The sequence below is a fragment of the Carassius carassius genome, chromosome 12, assembly GCF_963082965.1.
Source record: "Carassius carassius chromosome 12, fCarCar2.1, whole genome shotgun sequence".
Classification (NCBI taxonomy): Eukaryota; Metazoa; Chordata; class Actinopteri; order Cypriniformes; family Cyprinidae; genus Carassius; species Carassius carassius.
In genome coordinates this window covers 23,354,717-23,374,167 of record NC_081766.1, presented here as the reverse complement: position 1 = coordinate 23,374,167, position 19,451 = coordinate 23,354,717, and positions in this window count along the sequence as shown.

Sequence of the window (19,451 nt, the reverse complement as noted above, 5' to 3'; positions counted from 1 at the left end):
TGCTAAATGCATTTGGAGACTGAATCACACAGTGAAAGAACGCACTATAAATGCGCGTGCACATCATTAAAACAAAAAACATGATATTATCGCAGATGATATATATAGCACACTCCTCACCACTGTCTTTTTGGCTAATTTGTGCAAAACCTCTTGCTAAAATGTCAAAGCTTCATTTTAACCACCAATGCAACGATGCAATTATTTAGCTTACCTCTACATTCTTGCGAAGGGTTGATGTCTTGTCGAGATTTTATAAGCTGCTAGTTTGGTCTTCCTAGGCAAGTACAGCTTACACTGCATAATAGAGCATACATATGACCAGGGGTTCACTTCATTTCCTTCGAGTTCAACTTCAGAATATGACGGGGTTTCGTTTTCAGCGGTGTCTGCACCACTAACGCCTGTTTTGACCGTCTGCATCTTTCTTGTGATTTTAGCGCCAGTTTGCCCTCCTGCCCATTATTTACTGACGTAGTTTCCAGCGAGCGATTTTTTTTTTTTTTTTTTTTTTTTTTACTCAGTAATTAATGTGTTTTAAAATGTAGCGAAGTACAATACTTCAAACAAAATATACTTAAGTAAAAGTAAAATTGCAGATTAAAAAAATTACTTTAAAAAGTATTAGTACACAAAAAAGCTACTCAATTACAGTAACGCGAGTAAATGTAATTCGTTACTTTCCACCTCTGCACTCAACAAATTAAGTAATTAAGAGAGCACGAGTGTTGCCAAATCAAAGAAACCAATTAAAACTAAATTATCCTAACTAAAGAATTTGAATCTAACCTAGAATAATCAAAATAAAATTAATTCAAGAAGTATGATTATAATACATTTGTATTCCAAACATGCTTATTTGAAGTGCATAAAAAATATATTGAATTGCATTTTAACATATGTCTAAAAAGTATATTAGAAGTACTTTTGCATAAATATATGCTTAGTTATACTCATGGACGTGACCAGGATTAGAAGACAGGGAATTTGTAACTTGCGTTTGCAAAATCTTTGCACTCACAAACAAGCATGTGTGTGTGTGTGTGTGTGTATATATATATATATATATATATATATATATATATATATATATATATATATATATATATATATAATTATACACAGTGAGAGTACATACACATTTATTATGTAAATACAAACTTTTATTTTGAATGCGATTAATCACGATTATAATCGTTTCAGCCCTAGTTAGAATATAGGTAGCATATAGGTAGCAATATAATTGCCATTGGCTAGTAAATTTTTCAGTTTACTCACCAGACTGATATAATATTTTACACACACACACACACACACACACGTATATATATGATTCCAATCAGCTTATATTTGTAAAATGGCACAGCTTCTTAAATCTTAGCTGCTTAATCAGTCAGTCAAGCATTATATTATTGTGACGGTGGGTGAAAGGACAGTCTGGAAGCAAATGCAAGTTTACTGATTTAATGAGAAGATATAAAGTGAGTACATAAACAAACAATGATGATGAGACAGCGACACTCCGAGGGGATGGTGAAGAGGTGAGGATTCCAGCTGATGGCGGAGAGAAGGTGAGTAATCCGGATGACGGCGTGAAGCAGCAGGAGAGGATGGCACAGGAACTGCTGGGAATAGAGCCGAAGGTAAGTGTCCGTGGCTGAGTGAATGTGCGGAGAGAGGATGAGGTTCTAGGGAAACACAGACATCCAAACGCAAACGACACTGAGAGCCAACGAACAGGGGAACCACATCAAACATTAGACAACGATCTCACAAACACAAGACGTGAGACAAGCCATTATATAGTGGATGAGTAATGATACAATTAACGGAGACGCCCACAACTAATCAGTGCAGACGCGGAAGACACATAATTCACCACAAAGTGTAAACACCCCGAGATCAGTTCCCAGAAGGGCCTACCTGCTGTTTGTATTCATCAATAAGGGAGTGATCCAATATGTCCCTAGCAGGTACCCAACTCCTCTCTGGACCGTAACCTTCCCAGTCCACCAGATACTGGAATCCTCGTCCCCTCCGTCTCGAGTCCAGAATACGATTAACCGAATATGTCGGTTCCCCATCTACGAGACGCGGCGGCGGGGGAACCGGAGTAGGCGGATTAATACGTGCATAAAACACGGGTTTAATTTTGGACACATGAAAGGCTGGTGTATCCTCTTGTACGCAGGAGGTAGTTTGAGGCGGACTGTCACCGGACTAATGATTTTGGTGATAGTGAACAGGCCGATAAATTTGGGAGCTAATTTATTATAAACGGATCGCAGAGGAATGTTACTGGTAGAAAGCCACACTTTTTGACCCACGACATAGATGGGAGGCTTTGACCAGTGGCGATCGGCCTTGGCCTTAGTGCGCTCCCTCACCCGGAGCAGAGTCTCGCGGGCTCTGGTCAAGGTGCGGTGACACCTCTGGACAAACGCGTGAGCGGAGGGGACCGCGACTTCAGATTCCAGACTGGGAAATGCTGGTGGCTGGTACCCTACACTACACTGAAACGGAGAGAGGCCCGTAGCTGACACTGGCAACGAATTGTGGGCGTACTCCACCATAGAGAGTTGTTGACTCCAGGAAGAAGGATTCTTGGAGACCAAACATTGCAACGTCCTCTCTAAATCTTGGTTGGCTCGCTCAGATTGCCCGTTGCTTTGGGGATGATAACCCGATGACAAACTAACTGACGCCCCTAACAATTTGCAAAACTCTTTCCAAAATTTGGATATAAACTGAGATCCCCTGTCCGAAACCACTGTCCGAAACCACGCCACGAGGCCATGAAGCCGAAAGACGTGATCTAAAACAGTGACCGCTGTCTCCTTGGCTGTCGGTAATTTGGGCAAGGGAATGAAATGTGCCGCCTTCGAGAACCGGTCCACTACGGTCAAAACGACCGTCATGCCATTAGAGGGCGGGAGGGCGGTAACAAAATCTAGAGTGATATGGGACCAGGGTCTCGAAGCGACAGACAACGGTTGAAGAAGCCCATCAGGAGGTCGGTTAGATGACTTACCACTGGCACAAACTGAGCAAGCCAAAACAAAATCACGGACATCGCGAGCCATACGTGGCCACGAGAATCATTTGTCCAACCAACCCATTAGTTCTACTTATCCCTGGGTGACAAGCCACGTTAGAACAATGACCCCACTGGACAACATCGGACCTTAACTCCTCCGGCACAAATAAACGGTTCAGTGGGCAACTGGACGGAGGCGTTACCCCTTCTAAGGCCGTCTTGACCTTCGACTCGACCTACCATACGAGTCCTGAGACCGCTAATCTCTCAGGCAAAATACACTCGGGAGTAACGGGACGGGCGGAGGGATCAAAAAGATGTGACAAAGAATCGGGTTTGATGTTTTTGGAACCCGGGCGGTACGATAGGGTAAATGATACGATTCGGTACGACCGAAAAAAAGTGCCCACCGAGCCTGCCTGGAATTGAGTCTTTTGGCAGTTCTGATGTATTCTAAATTCTTGTGATCGGTCCAAACAATAACGGGAACCCCTGAACCGTCGAACCAGTGGCGCCACTCCTCTAACGCTAATTTGACCGCCAACAACTCTCTATTTCCAATGTCATAATTACGTCCGGCAGGAGATAGTCGATGTGAAAAAAACGCGCAAGGGTGTTCGGACCTTATCGTCCGAAACAGCACGTTGGGACAACACTGCTCCTACCCCCACCTCTGACGCGTCGACCTCCACCACGAACTGCCGTGTAGGATCGGGGCCACAAGGATGGGAGCCGAAATGAAGCGGTTCTTGAGGTTAGTGAACGCAGCCTCAGCTGTGTCCGACCACCGGAGTACTGGGGGAAGTCAAGGCTGTCAGAAGTGAGGCTAGTTGACTAAAATTACGAATGAAATGTCGATAGAAATTGGCGAACCCCAGAGACCGCTGTAGGGCCTTACGGGAGTCTGGAGATGGCCAATCTATCACAGCCTTAACTTTGTCAGGGTCCATACGTATTCCCTCGGACGAAACGATATATCCTAAGAAGGGAACAGACTGTGCATGGAATACGCACTTCTCCGCCGGGACAAAAAGCCCATTCTCTAGTAACCTCTGGAGCACTCGTCTGACGTGTTGAACGTGTTACTGGAGAGATGAAGAAAAAATCAGTATGTCATCCAGGTAGACATATATAAACTGATCTACCATATCTCTCAACACGTCATTCACGAGTGCTTGGAAAACCCCGGGCGAGTTGGAGAGCCCAAACGGCATCACCAAGTACTCAAAGTGTCCTCTAGGGGTGTTAAAGGCGGTTTTACATTCATCCCCCTTCCTGATGCGGACCAAATGATAAGCATTACATAAATCCAATTTTGTGAATATAGATGCTCCCTGCAACCTTTCGAAAGCTGAAGACATGAGTGGTAAAGGATAAGTATTCTTAATAGTAATGTTGTTCAACTCTTGGTAATCAATACAAGGTCGCAGCGAACCATCCTTCTTACCCACAAAAACGAACCTTTTTTGGTAGTTTAAGACATTAAATTGTAAGCACGAAACACAAGATACTTCTCTTTTCAATATGAATAAGGCTTTATTAGATAAATCTAAAGACATATAAGCTAATCAAACACATAAGCACACGCACTCACACATTCACAAGTTGCAGGAAGATAGAACGTTAGGGAAGAATGAGTTTAAGAGAATGAAAATGTGAAATCCTAAGTTTACAGCAATACGTGAAATTGCAAAGACATGAACAACCATCCTCAATGAGGTTAAAATTATATTAGATACACCAGTACAAATGTGAGTCTGGAGGTAGTTACTTGCGTCGCCTGTGTAATGGGGTTCCCTTTGTTGTCGTTGAAAGGGGGTTTCCCGAGGTAGCTAAATGGTTGAAAGTTCAGTAGCTGGCTGGCGGATATTAGGTGTTGCGAGTCAATCCTAATATCAGACGTTTGACCCTTGCAGGGTGTCTAGGTGTTTCACCTACTCAGGAAAGAGGGGAAGGAGAAGGATAGGTAAAAGAAGAACAAAACAAAACAAAGCTGCTGTGGGTTTTCCTAGCATGGCTTACAACTACTATTGAGCTAGGATGTCATGTGCACCTAGTGTGTCATGTACCTTAACTTAGTGTCAGGTTTTCTACCTATTGTGAGGATGGCTGCACGTTTCTTCATGGTGGGTATATGTAACTTCGTACACTAAAAGTTGGATATTCTACCTGTGGTAAGAATATGTTTGTTGAATGTGGGGTCAGTCAAGCAAGCCAGGAAGTTATTTAGCAGACGGAGGCAGTTTGGCATGGCTGTGTGAAGCAGGGTTGCAAAACTTTGTCTCCTATGTTACGTTCTTCTTGGGATGCCTTCTGGCTGTAGCAGACTTTCTGACCTTCTGTGCCATGGTGGTTGCTGTTGCACAGACAGGGAATGTGGTTCCTGGAGTTGGAGTTAATTTGACAGTTTGTTAATGAGCGTTGGGTGACTGAGGTGATGTTCTTTAGTACCTCAGATTTTCCATCAACGGTTGGCCGTGAAATACTTGCTCATTCCGGGTGGTTGTTGAACAGGTGCTTTTCATCTCTGATGTGGTGCACCAGGTGATCGCCTTCTGATCTGTCACTGGTCACAGCTAGCATGACTCAACTTTGTGGTCATATGCATGTAACTGGTCTTGAAGAAACCCTTTCAGTTGTTTCGTGACTGGTTTCATGTCTTCTGAAGGTAAGCTGTCATGTTCTTGTGCATACTCAGCACTGTGCATGTCTGAGTGGTGCTGAGGTGGGTTTTGTTGTTTGTTTTTGTTTGTTTGTTTTGTTCTTTGTTGTGTTGCTGTTGGATGAGTCCAGTGATTACCATTGGATGTCTGGTTAGGTTTCCAGTTATTCTTATCCTTTTGGTTTCTTGAGAAGCGGGGCTGGTCCCATGGATTTTTCCAGCAGTTGGGCTGAAAGTGGTCGTGGACATGGGTGTCATGTTCTCTGTGCTCTTGATGGAAGACTCTGGTGTTGTGATGCAACTGGGTGTCGTCCAGTGCAAGGCTTGAGTCTTTGGTAACAGAGTTCAAGAGTGTGGAGGTTCTGTTATAGGCCTTCTGTGTTAGGTCACGCAACTGTTGGATGGTCATGGAGCGTGGACAGGCCATAACGCCTAGATGGTGGCTGACTCCAGGGTGCAGATTCTTTAGGAAGAGGCTTTTGAAGTTCACATCCTCTTCAAGGTCAGGCTTGTTGTGTGCAGCAAAGTAAGCTTGTCGGAGTCGGTTGAAGTAAGCTTGTGGAGTCTCTTGTCGACCTTGTTTGGTTTCCAAGGCAGTTAACAGTCCGTGTTCAGACTCTGGGTCTGTAAACTCTTTAATCAGGACCTCACGAAGTCACTGGTAGTTTAACTTTGTTTGACTGGGCTGTCGATCTAGGAACTTTCGTAACTTGGGACTGGATGTGGCTCTAAGGAGGTATAACCGGTCTCTGTCAGTCACATGAGGTCTCATTTCCAGATGAAATTCGATATATCGCAGGTAAGCCTGGATGTCGGGGCCCTCTTTAGAGTTTGGGTTGAACCTGCTGATGCTTTCAGACAGCTTGTTGAGGTCTTTGATGGTCATCCCATGTGCTGCTCCAAGGTCAGCTTGGATGGGAGGTTTTCTTTCGTTGGCAGGAAAGGGTTGTGTGGCGAAGCCAGGTGAGGTTTTGGGTTATGGCCCTTCGCTCCTTTCGTCATATGCCAGTTCTTGGACGTGGGACTCTGCTCTGCTCAGCAGTGACGAGGCTAAGAGATGTTTCTCTTTCCTTGGCTCTTGTTTCTGCTTGTAAGCATTTTGGAGTTCTTTTCTGACCATGTAGAGCTCATCGTTGGTATTGTCTAGTTGTTGGGTCAGATTGTCCATTTCAGTTCTGTACCTTCCAAGGTCAGTACTGCAGCGAACTGTACAACTACAACATAAACTTTAATGTGGACATGCTTAATAACCTGTGGCCAAATGAACATCATGAGGAGCTTCCGAGCATCTTGGAAAGCGAAGTCAGAGCTGCAATCAAGAAATTAAAAAGCAGGAAAGCGCCTGGTATCGACGGACTTGAAGGTGATCTTATTAGGATTGGCGGAAATGTTTCAGTGAAAGCCATGTACAAGTTATGCAGCAGAATATGGACGACTGGTCAATTTCCAGCGATATGGACCAAGTCATTGGTAGTCACGTTGCCAAAGAAAGGAGACACCACCAAGTGTGAGAACTACCGAACAATAAGCCTCATTTGCCATGCTAGTAAGATCATTCTTGAAATCATATGGAGTCGAATGGAGAACACAATCGAGATACAGATGGCTGAAGAACAAGCAGGCTTTCGAGCCAGGCGAGGAACTATCGAGCAGATCTTTGCCATACGACTTCTTGCAGAGAAACCTCTAGCACTGCAAGACAAGGAGTTGTATCTGGTGTTCATCGATTTTAAGAAAGCGTTTGATCGAGTCTGGCATGAGGGCCTATGGCGAATTCTACATCATTACGGCGTTCATCCAAAGCCAGTCAAGCTAATTAAGAACCTGTACGCTGAGACTACAAGTGCGGTACGAATCGGCTCAACCGAATCAATCTGGTTCAGACAGACGGTGGGTGTGCGCCAAGGATGTATCCTATCTCCTGATCTTTTTAATGTTTTCTTGGAGCATATAATTAGAATGGCGCTTGAGAAAGAGAAACAACCAAACGACAAGAAGATCAGCACTGAGACCAAGATGAGGCTGTACCGCTCACTATTTCAACCAATCGTGCTTTATGGATGCGAGACATGGACCCTGCGAGTGAAAGAGGAGAACATGCTTAATGTGTTTGAGATGGCTGCTCTCAGGAAGATTGCTGGTGTCAAGATAATGGACAAAATCAGGAACAAGACCATACGAGAACGGCTTGGGCAACGACGAAAGATTGTCAACGACGTGCATGAGAGGCAGAACCGTTGGCTGGGACACATACTCCGAATGGATGGAAATCGGATTCCTTACATTATCTTGGAAGGCCGAGTAGAAGGCATGCGACGACAAGGACGACCGAGAACTAATTGGGCCAAATCGGCGTTCGAAAGAACGGGCCTGAGCTTGCAGAAAGCACGCAGCCTAGCACAGGACAGAGAGAAGTGGAGATCTTTGAGTTGTCGCGTGGGAGAGCCTACGTCTGCTACCACTACGTAAGGGACATGGTCTAAGAAGAAGAGAAGAAGACCTTTCAAGGTGGTCTTTCAAAGCACTGATTTCAGAATTCTTGTTTCTGATGTCTATCTTGGCTTTCTCTAGTAGCTGTTCGGCATACTGGAGTCTGTTTACCAGGTCTTTCAGAGCAGCCGTTGCATGTTGCTGGTCGAGCTGAGCTGCTGCCAGGGCTGCTTGGAGCTTCATAACTTTTTCCGTTGTTTCCTGCTCCCTCTCGTTGGGTGCTTTGAGTTGATCTTGAACTTTCACTTCCAGCTTGTCTATGCGACGTTGAGCATGTGTCAGCTCCTCTTGAAGGTGGGTGATGTGCTTGTCGCTCAGTTTCAGCTGGGTTGTGAAGGCATAGCTTAGGGATGATCTTGACTAGCTCCTCAAGGTTGTTGTTCTGGCTTGAATCTTGTGTCAGGAATCTTCTCAGGATTGGGATTATTATTAAAAATAATAACAGTTCAAATGCCTTGGGGGTAAGGCTGTCTGTCATGCCTCTCAGCCAAGTGTTCACATCTTCCCCATGGGCAGTGGGGTCTGCAGTCTGCGGCATGTTGGCACGCTGGAGAGAAGATAGACTGACACAGATCTGTGTGGAGTAAAAGCCTATGTGTGGTGGGACAACTCAACCCTATCTCACGGCGGATTCGTACTAATTCGTATGAATTAACCAAGTGGCTAAATCGTAATATCATACGAGCTGGGTCGTATGAATTCGTACGATTTGTTCATTGCATTTAATAAATGCCCATCAAGACGAATTCGTACTAATTTCGCACGATTTAATGTATTTGATAAATCGTACTATATCGTACGATTTGTTTTTCACGTTCAATTAGTGTGTCCCAGTCTCACGGCAGTTCGTGATTTGGTCACGTAATTTAATCTATTGATTCGTGGCAGGGACACGTTTATTTCGTTATTTTCGTGATTGCATCACGTTTTTTTTTTTTTTTTAACTAATGCATTTAAATTGGATATATCTTTCATGCAACAGCACGATACTTTCTGATTAATTAATTTATAAACTTTTTCCACAGGACAACAGAAGAAACTCACAAAAACTTTTTTTAAAAATCGGAGCTTAACATACTGTAACAAAACTGAGCAACATACTGTATTGCTGGTGACAAAAACACATATTCAAACTTTTTTGCTGTAAAATGCGCAATGGTTCTTTTTTTTTTTTTACTTTTTTATTGATTTTATATATATATATGTCATGTTAAGATCGACACACGCTTGTGATCTTCATGCACACTTGGGCCAAATAAAGGAAATGTGCAAAGATGGCAAGTGTGGGTATTTGGACAGTACAACAGATTAAGAAACAACAAATGCTGTGCAAATGATAACAGCAGGAATGTTTGATAAAAGGGACAAACTATCACAGACCAACCTGCCTCTGCAGCTTTCTGTCTTCTCCATTTCTGAAGGAATACCTCTCCACAAACACAACTGGGGTGACTGCTTCCTTTACGTCTTTTCAGCTAAAAAATAAATAAAAGGGGAGAGAAAATAAAATAGAATTATATACAGAATGTCATCTGTGAGCAAAATATTTAAGCTATAAACTAATATGAATGAACTGCAAGATGGGAAAAAGTTTTTTTTTGGATTTACATTAAAAAGGTATTACAAGCATGGTACAGTAAATGTGATTACTGTGAAATATGTCATATAAAAGCACATTAAAACACTACCATTACAATGGTACAACCATAGTTACTTTGGTGATTATTGTGCTATTACTATACCATAGTAAAACTAGTTACTGTGGTAAAAAACATGGTAAATGTCCTGTTTACTGGGTTTGACCTATTATTGTACGTGTCATGGTTACCATGATTTTACTACAAATACAACTTCCATCTTTGAACCTGAAATGGATTTAAAATGGATCCCGGGTCTGTGGCACGTCACGTGACAGATAGTTTAATCACCCCAGTTAGCAACTCTGTTCATTAAGTTAAATGCAATGAAACTCAAAGATAGCATTGGATGACCGATATAATAGAGAGTAAACATTAATAAATAAAGACAGAATACATTTTATAACAGGCATTAAAAGAGCATATTTATTACTCCTCACCCAACCTGTGGCTCTTGTAAACTGATGGCAAGTATCGTGATGTGTGCTGAATGAGACTTCTTGAACGTGATTTCATAGCGATAAACATCTCATGTCAGTGACGCTAGAGGCGCTTGACCGTACTTCAGTTTTTGACGCTTTGGGAGTAATGGATGGACGCACAGTGCGTGATGGGAGTCAACATTCCATTGACTCCCATTCATTTTGGCATCACTTTGACAGCGAATAACTTTACATCTGAGGCGTTTAAAGACTCCATTTGTCCATTATTTATTTCTAAAGATACACGACAATGTATAAAGGGCTCCATTACCTTCTATGTTACATTATGGCCCCGTAGAAACAGTTTTTGTAAAAATAGGCTAACGATTGCGTCATAACCACTCGACTCTCTGTCGCACAGTAGAGAAATTACCGTACAGACAGGAGGAGAAGCTCGCAGGCAATCGGGGAGACGTCAAGAGAGAAGGCCATAGATATAGAGTCCATAAAAGCAACGGGACAAAATATTTCAACTACGTTTTTGGGGAATTGGAAATAATTCGGTATGTGGCAAGTGAATACAAGAGAGGATATAGTGCGGGTTGTCTCCAAAAATTTGATTGATGAGGGTCATAAAAGCCATCTGTTCTGGACACCTGTTTGTACACCCCCCTCCCCTCCCTGTACACCCCAGTGACCTAAATATGAACTTATGAACCTAAGAAGGAATTTCGGAGGGAGGGAGAAGTGTTGGGAAGCTATGTGCTTTTTTTAAACTCTGAAAAGGGCGAAATCATGAAAATGGTGTAAGGGAAGATTTTATTAAGGTTTTAAGTACACAGTGTATTTCAAGAAAAAGGTTATAAACACATAGCAGCAATGGAAACAATGTAAAAACGTTGTTAAAGTTGTTACAAATTAAATAAAACTAGGTTACTGGTTATTTATCTAAATCAACTAAACAAGTCAAAAACTATCAGATATGTTTTCGTTAAGCAACACATGAAAAAGATGTGAGAGCTTGTAGCATTACAATTTAAAAACTTTTAAGGTTTGTTACCAGCTAGAAAAGAAAGAAAACTAGGTAATAGAGTTTTAGCATTTGTACCTTACCTGATACTAAAAAAGAAGCGAATGTAAAGAAACGATACAAACCAGAAAACTTGGCGTTTTGTCACGATGTTAGAAAAAGTTAAAACAAAAGAAAAAATATGGTAGGCATTTACGCGGATCTAAAATAAAATACATCAGACAAGATACTAGTCAAATCTATGCAGTACTTTACCACTAAACTGTTACTGACAAGAGAGTTAAACAAAAGAAAAAAAAAGATCTCACAGCAAAGTGTTACGACGTCTCCGGTAACATTAGATCGACTCAAACTAAAAAAAGAAGCTAACGTAAAGCAATGTTACAAACCAAGAAAGTAGCGTTTGTCACGTCGGGTGAAAAGTAAAAAAAAAAAAAAAAAAAGGTAACTTAGGCATTTACGCTGATCTCAAAGAAAATACATTGGACCCCGTCTTTAAAACACCAGCACAAGATACTTGTCAAAACTATGCTGTACTTTACCACTAACTAAGGATGGCTGAAGCGAAACAGTCGTTCCGAAGCTTTGCGAGATCCCGAAGCGCAGATGTGTCGAAACACTGATCCGAAGCGTGATTCGAAACACCCATGTCACGTGACTATGACCAAACGAAGCCTCGAAGTGTTTCACTAATTGTTTCATCAGGTGTGGTCCGCCGAATCAGCGTTTGATTGGAACGGTCGGGAACAGACCACACAATCGCACATCTGTATAAAAGTGAAATAAACGCATTTTGACCTCGTGGGTTTTTGTGAGAGGAGTTTGACTTTGAGATAGCGGATTTTTGGTGATATAGTGACATAGTGCGATTTGATTAGTTATAGGCAATTTAGACTTACATTTAAATTTACACAACACATTGACTGAGAGGCTAGAGACAAACAGAGTATACATATAGTGACACATTAATAGATACATAGATATAAATATATATAGACAGCTAGATTAATAGATAGATACATATATAGATAGATTACAGATACATATATAAATACATATATTATAGATAGATACATATATAGATACATAGATTATAGATACATATCTAGATACATAGATCGATTCATATATAGATAGATAGATTTGGATAGATAGATAAAATGGAAGCTCCCCAGAAGAGATGCTGTACATCTGTGGTGTGGGAGCATTTCCATTTAGAAACCCCAAATAAAGTGAGATGTGTGTATTGTGATCGGCAGCTAGCCTACTGCAACAATACATCATCCATGATGCGCCATTTGAGGAGCACTCATCCTGCCATTTTGCAGGGTGCAGAGGATGGCATTCCCCCTGTACCTAGGCCTGCTACTGACACTGCTGGGCCATCTAAGCAAGGTATGCATTGTTTGGGATATAATTATAATTGAAATATAATTACAACCTTTTGGGACACTGTTTATAAAGTTTATAAGTTATATAAAGCACTGATTATAAACACTGGAAGGTTTCCAAATAATGAACCAGTAGGCTATACTTTTAATAGATGTGCACTAATTGAAGCTGTATTTTTCCAATGTATTTGTCTGAAAGTATGTTTTGTCTTCTCTTTTAAAAGTCAGACAGAGGGAATTGGATGAGGCTCTTATAAACATGGTGGTGAAGGATCTGCAGCCCTTCACCATCGTGGACGATGAGGGATTCAGGGCATTTGTGAACAAGCTTGATCCAAGCTATGTCCTCCCATCCCGGAAGGTGCTTAAAATAATGGTCAGCGAAAAGTACAACAAAGCCAAGGAGAAGACAATGGAGGACCTACAAAAGGCCGAATTTGTTAGCCTTACAGCTGACATGTGGTCCTCCATTAATATGGATGGATATCTTGGTGTGACTTGCCATTACATAACACCAGAGGCAAAAATGGCAACTGTTGTACTGGGTGTAAGGAGGTTTTACCAAACCCACACAGCCCAGCATCTCATGGAGGCTAAAGCCTTGCTAATGGCTGAGTGGGGAATAACCTCCAAAGTTCAGTGCATGGTGACTGACAATGCATCTAACATGATCCTAAGTGCCCAGCTACTCCACCTTCGCCATGTCCCATGTTTTGCTCATACTTTAAATTTGATTGTGAAAAAGGCACTAGATCAAACCCCAGTCATCAATGAAATACGCCAGAAGGCCAGAAAGATAGTGGGGTTGTTCAGATCCAGCTGCAAAGCAAAGGACAAGCTTGTGGAGATGCAGAGCTTGATGGGAAGACCAACTCTGAAACTGATACAGGAGGTTGACACGAGATGGAACAGCACATTTGACATGCTACAGCGCTTGTATGACCAACGTGAACCAGTGGCTGCTGCACTTTCCAACTTAAACAATGATACTGCTCCCCTGACAAGTATTGATTATGACATTATTGAACAATCATTGTCAATACTGCAACCATTCAAACTCGCAACAACAGAGATGTCAGAGGAAAAGAGAGTGTCTGCTTCAAAGCTTATACCACTGTACAGGATGTTGCAGCACAAGCTTGCACAGAAAAAAGGAAATGCAACGCAGGAATCAACTGTTCAATTAGGTAGGCCACAATGACCATACTACCCATGTGATTGGCCATAAATGTCATATTATTGTCATTATTATAAATATGTGTTTCTCCTGTTTTGGCTCATAGGCTCACATCTGCAAGAAGGTCTGCACTCCAGATGTGGAGGTTATGAGAGTTTTAGAGCCTTGGCACTGGCTACACTGCTGGACCCAAGGTTAAAAAATGTGGCATTTGGAAATGCTGCCAAAGCCCAGGAAGCTGAAAAGCATATCACACTGGAGTGTGCTTCACTGATGCGTTCAAACACAAATCCTGGTGAGCAGTTTCAGTCTGTGTTATGTTATGTAATCTGAATCATGTAATATAATATATCCTTCATATATGCCGTCAGTTTAGGATTTGTTACTAATTGCTGTTTTCATTTTTATTCAGACCCAGAAATGTCAACATCACACCCATCATCATCATCATCACCATCACCATCAACATCAACACCAGTAGAAACACAGGACAGTTTATGGGAACTTTTTGATACTCGCATCCATCAAACCAAGATGATACACAATGCTACAGCTGATGCCACAGTGGAAGTGAAAAAATACATCAACGATGCGTATTTGCCCAGAACTCATGATCCACTAACTTACTGGAAAGAGAGAGCAGTAATCTTTCCTCATTTGTATGTCCTTGCAAAAAAATATCTTTGTATGCCAGCAACAAGTGTCCCTTGTGAGAGGATTTTTTCAAAGGCTGGAGAAATTATCTGTAAAAAAAGAAGTAGGCTAAGTCCTTCCACAGCAGATAAATTAATATTTTTGAATAAAAATCTCTAAAAAAGTGAGACAGTGTGGCTTGATTTCTTTTATTAATATTCATTTTTCATGACCAAAATAACATTATGCACAGTGAGGAGCCTATAGGTTACAAGCTTCACATATTAGAACATTATAATAATAAAAAAAACAACACTTTTTTTAATGGCTCGTCAAGGTTGTTTCAGATCAACACCTGCAAGTGACCACTAGGTGTCACCGTTGAGACGGGTGTCGGATTGATTCGAAGCCTCGAAACAATATGGCACATTTGGTTCAACTGTTTCATTGGTTCACGAGGCCTCGATTTTGCCATCACTAGCACTAACTACAATTAGTGAAAATAAAAAGATCTCCCAGCAGAATTTGCGAAGCCTTCCGTAAAACAACCTCCTAGCACCGCAGACACACTCAGAATGCTTATGTCTGGTCCCACTCAAACCACTCCTTCTTCCTCTTTCACGCAAGGCTTTAGGTGCATTTACCGCCACCTACAGGGCAAGAGTGTGAAGCATTGACGTTAATGAAAACTAACTCAAACATAAGAGATAAAAGAAATACAAAAATAAAATGAATGATAATAATAATCTTAGTAGTGATTCTTTAAATACTGTTTATCAACTCTTTGAGATATTAAAATAGGTTCAGCTGTTTCAGAAGATCACATTTAACACAAAGTCAAGACACATGTATTTCATCTTATAAATAATGACTGATTAAGTGCAATGTGTCCAATTCTATGGCGAGATCTTCCCTTCTATTCCCAAAAATTCTCCTTTCATTTCCAACTGTTCTTTGAATATTATATAAATGGCGTCCTTTATTCTAACCAACCCATTTAATTTGACACGTATCTTTTTATTTTTTATTTATTTTTAATTAGACCTTTTATTTCTAATTTACTCATTGGAGTATTAAATACAATGTCTGACATTTTAATGCTTTTATCTGGTCCACTACTTTCATTACCTATATGTGTGGGTATCCATACAAAATAAATATTTGTTTTGCTTGTATTCTGAACAAACTCTGTAAAATGACTGACAAAATGTCTTGTCTAGTAGGAGCTTCGCCACTCTTTAAACTTGATAGTACTGAAAATGAGTCTGAACATATGACTACTTTAGGTATATTAATGTGTTCAACCCCACTGAAGAGCCAATCATTTCTGTAGTATAAACAGACTGATGATTAGATGTTCTTTCTGGTATTCTATATAAATATGCTCTTTATTTTTAATCTTAACAAAAGTCCTTGATGTTTTATTTTATTTTAATAAGCCACTCATACTTTATTTTAGTAGCCTTAATCATTGAATATGTCTTTTATTTTGTTAATATTAACTTCTGGCACGAAATTCTACATTCATAAATGTATGTTTTTAAAAATTCCACCACGTTTAGTGGCGTTTAAAGAGGAATTTGTGATGTATTTGGAGACGTTAAAAGGAATGAAAAGTCCCAAAGCAAGATTTTTGTATTCTTCATTAGAGGACTTTGGTTTCTTAATGTGAAAATCTGTTACTCCCCACTACATTTTCTTTATCATTATACTTTTCTTTTTTCTTAAGTGTTGTTTTATTTATTTTACATTTATTTTATTTTATGTTGTACAGAATGTGAACAAAAATTTAGTGTAATCTCAGACCGTATTTGTAAATCTACCAGTAATGTACGTCTTTATGTTTTTAATGTTTAAAGCATCGAATAAAAAATAAAAAATAAAAAACACACACTAACACTTCCCCCACCACCCTAATAACGTTGGTCGCAAAGGTTTAAATGTATGTTAAAAGAATTAAACAAAGTAATGTTTTTAATAACAACACATCAGTTCTCATTTGATGAAAACATTCTACCTGGTTTTAATATTAGACCGATGTTTTTACTTTAAAATTAGGTTAACCTATACGATTTAATTTTTTCATCTCAACAAAAATTCCTTGTTGGAAAAAAGTGTTGTTTTATTTAATTTTAATAAGTCACACATACTTTAGTAGTCTAAACCCTTGAATACGTCTTTTATGTTGTCAATATTAACATCTATCATTGCTATATCGTTGCTATATCAATTAAAACATGCGTTTAGGCAAACACAAATCTAACTGGAATGAAATGTTTTGGAAAGTCTTTGAATTTCTTGCCAAAGACTTGTTATCATTTGTATCGTTAAACGTCTAAACTTTTACAACATTACAGGAAAGGCTAAATATTTCATCTCTAGTAGTGCGTAGAAACGCATCTGGTGTCTGGCATCCGGCATCTGATGTCTTTGTGTTTACTTTTACGACCATGTCAGTGAAGACTGTAAAACATCTAAAGGTTTTTGGGGTTTGCAACTCAACTGTAATCTAATTAGTTTTCTGGGGTTCTGGTGTTGTAAATGGTGTGCTGCTGGTCAGCTAAAGTAAAAAAAAATTTTTTTTGTGTATTCAGTGATCAAAGGGTGACAATTTCAACTTTATGGCTTAGACCTGTGATCGCAAGGTTAGCTGAAAGTTCATTTACTGGTCAAAAGGATGTGAAATCTTTTAACAAGTCAGACCATAGAAAAATGTAGTTTTATTTGAATTAATTTAGTTTATTTTAGTTACATTTATAATTTTTATTAACCCCTAGATCTTTCAACCTCAACATAGACGTACTGAGAATGCAAACAAGTACACAAACACAACCATACAATCATAAACAAACACACACACACACAAAAATGTAACCATACAGAAAACATGAACATGTAACCAAACAAATACAAATATACACTCAAACATTATACATATTAAACATACATAAATAGACAAACAAACAAAATAGGTCACACACACGAAAATACCTATATTAGATTGAAAATGAGTTGTCATTAGTTTTCTTTGAAACCAAAAGTGTTTGTTGCTACAAATGTCTCACAGAACTTTATACAATAGATTAGATGGCATTTCTCACTTTCCAAATGGTGTTGTTAACCATGATGTTTAAAATAGTTTTAAAAAAGTATTATTTTTTAGCTTTCATGTAGGATTCATGTCGGCACTCAAATGTTTTTAGCAAGAGTCCAGAGACAGATGAAAATAGATGCGTGAAAAAAAAACAAATGTAAGAGGTTTTTAATGACAGACTAAATGCTTTAGGTTGTTTAAAACAATTGAGTTTATGCATTTCTCTTGAATGTGTGTACGGTAACCGTTGCATACATGAAGCAGAAGAAATACATAAACGCATTGTGGTTGATGTTAAACAATAAAAAATATTATTTATATATCATAACTTACTTTCTTTTCAAAACACAATAAACATTCTTATGACTTTTTTAACTGCGAACAACCGGTTTGGTTGGAAAATAAAAAATAAATAAAAACATATGTTTTTTAGTTAGAATGCTTATAGTTTGTAGTAAAATCACATATATAAGCTAAAACATTTTTCTTTCAAACCACACGGTTTTCACACACACACACACACACACACACACACACACACACACACACACACACACACACACACACACACACACATCACAAAACTGCCAACAAGGACCTTAAGCTTTTGTTTTAACGTTTAGCTGTAGCTGAGACCTTGGTGGAATTATTTTACGCACAGTTTTGGGGAGGTTACTATGAACTTTTTAATAGCTTATAGATCACAAATTACCCTATTTAAAATCTAAAAGGTTGTGCAACTATATCAATTTCTTTAAAAAAGTAATGTAACTGATAACTTTTTACTACATGTTTTAAGACTTGTAATGTTTTCAACCGTTAATCTTTTGAAACATGTAAACAGGACGGGGTTAACATTAGAGTGCTCAACAGCTAATGACCGTCAGATTTTTCAAAATCCTTCATCACTTAAATTAGGATTGTGATCGTGATTTCATTTTAATGCACAACCACCACGAAATCAGATTTGCTTGGAGATTAAATACATAGAATAGTTAGAGTAGTTAAAGTGGTTTATGAAATATATCAATTAAATCTGGTCGTGTGTGAAAAAATAGTCAGCTGTAACATTTTTATAATTAACCGCAATTTAATTATTTTTTCTCACTGACTGTAACTGATTACATTTATTTTTGTAATCAAAGGATATAATTTAGCTATATGTAACTAGTTGATCCCCCTAACAATGATTATGCGTTCTAACAATAATAGATGGTGAAAGAGTTCATTACCCTCTTTAACTTTAAAAATGCGGACAGTGTCGCTTAACACTAGTTTGGCAAACAAGGGTTTGCTCTTAAAACAACCCCAGACCCCGACTTGAAAGCACCGTAACAAGTGTAGCCATTGCAGAAATTTATTGCAGAGATGCAGTAAGATAAACTCTGGATGCACGATTGACCGACTTATGACATGTTTACCATATTATTACAAGGCTCTGCTTACCTAGTTTTATGATGAAATATGTCTGTAAAAATAAACAAGCATACACACAATCTCCAGAATGGGGGCTGATGATGGGGGTTCATCATTTCATGATGAAGACAGACTGGATATTCAGACCACAGCAGCAGGACACGATTGTCTTTTTCTAAAGATAAAGACAATTTTTGGTTTCAGGACACACGAATCCTAATGGTTCACAAAATAACATAACAACGGTTGCTCCATTACAGCTTAGCCAACCCTATTTTAGCCTGTTTTAGCACATGTACAGTATATCGTATTATTCTTGAATATAGTCGTTTAGTCTAAATATGTGTTAACAGTTATTTTATTGTTATTATATGTATTATATGTTTTTGTTTTACAAAGGGGTTCAATTTAATACGTTTAACTAATACCTCATTCAAGCTATGTAGATCTTCAGGTCAGGGA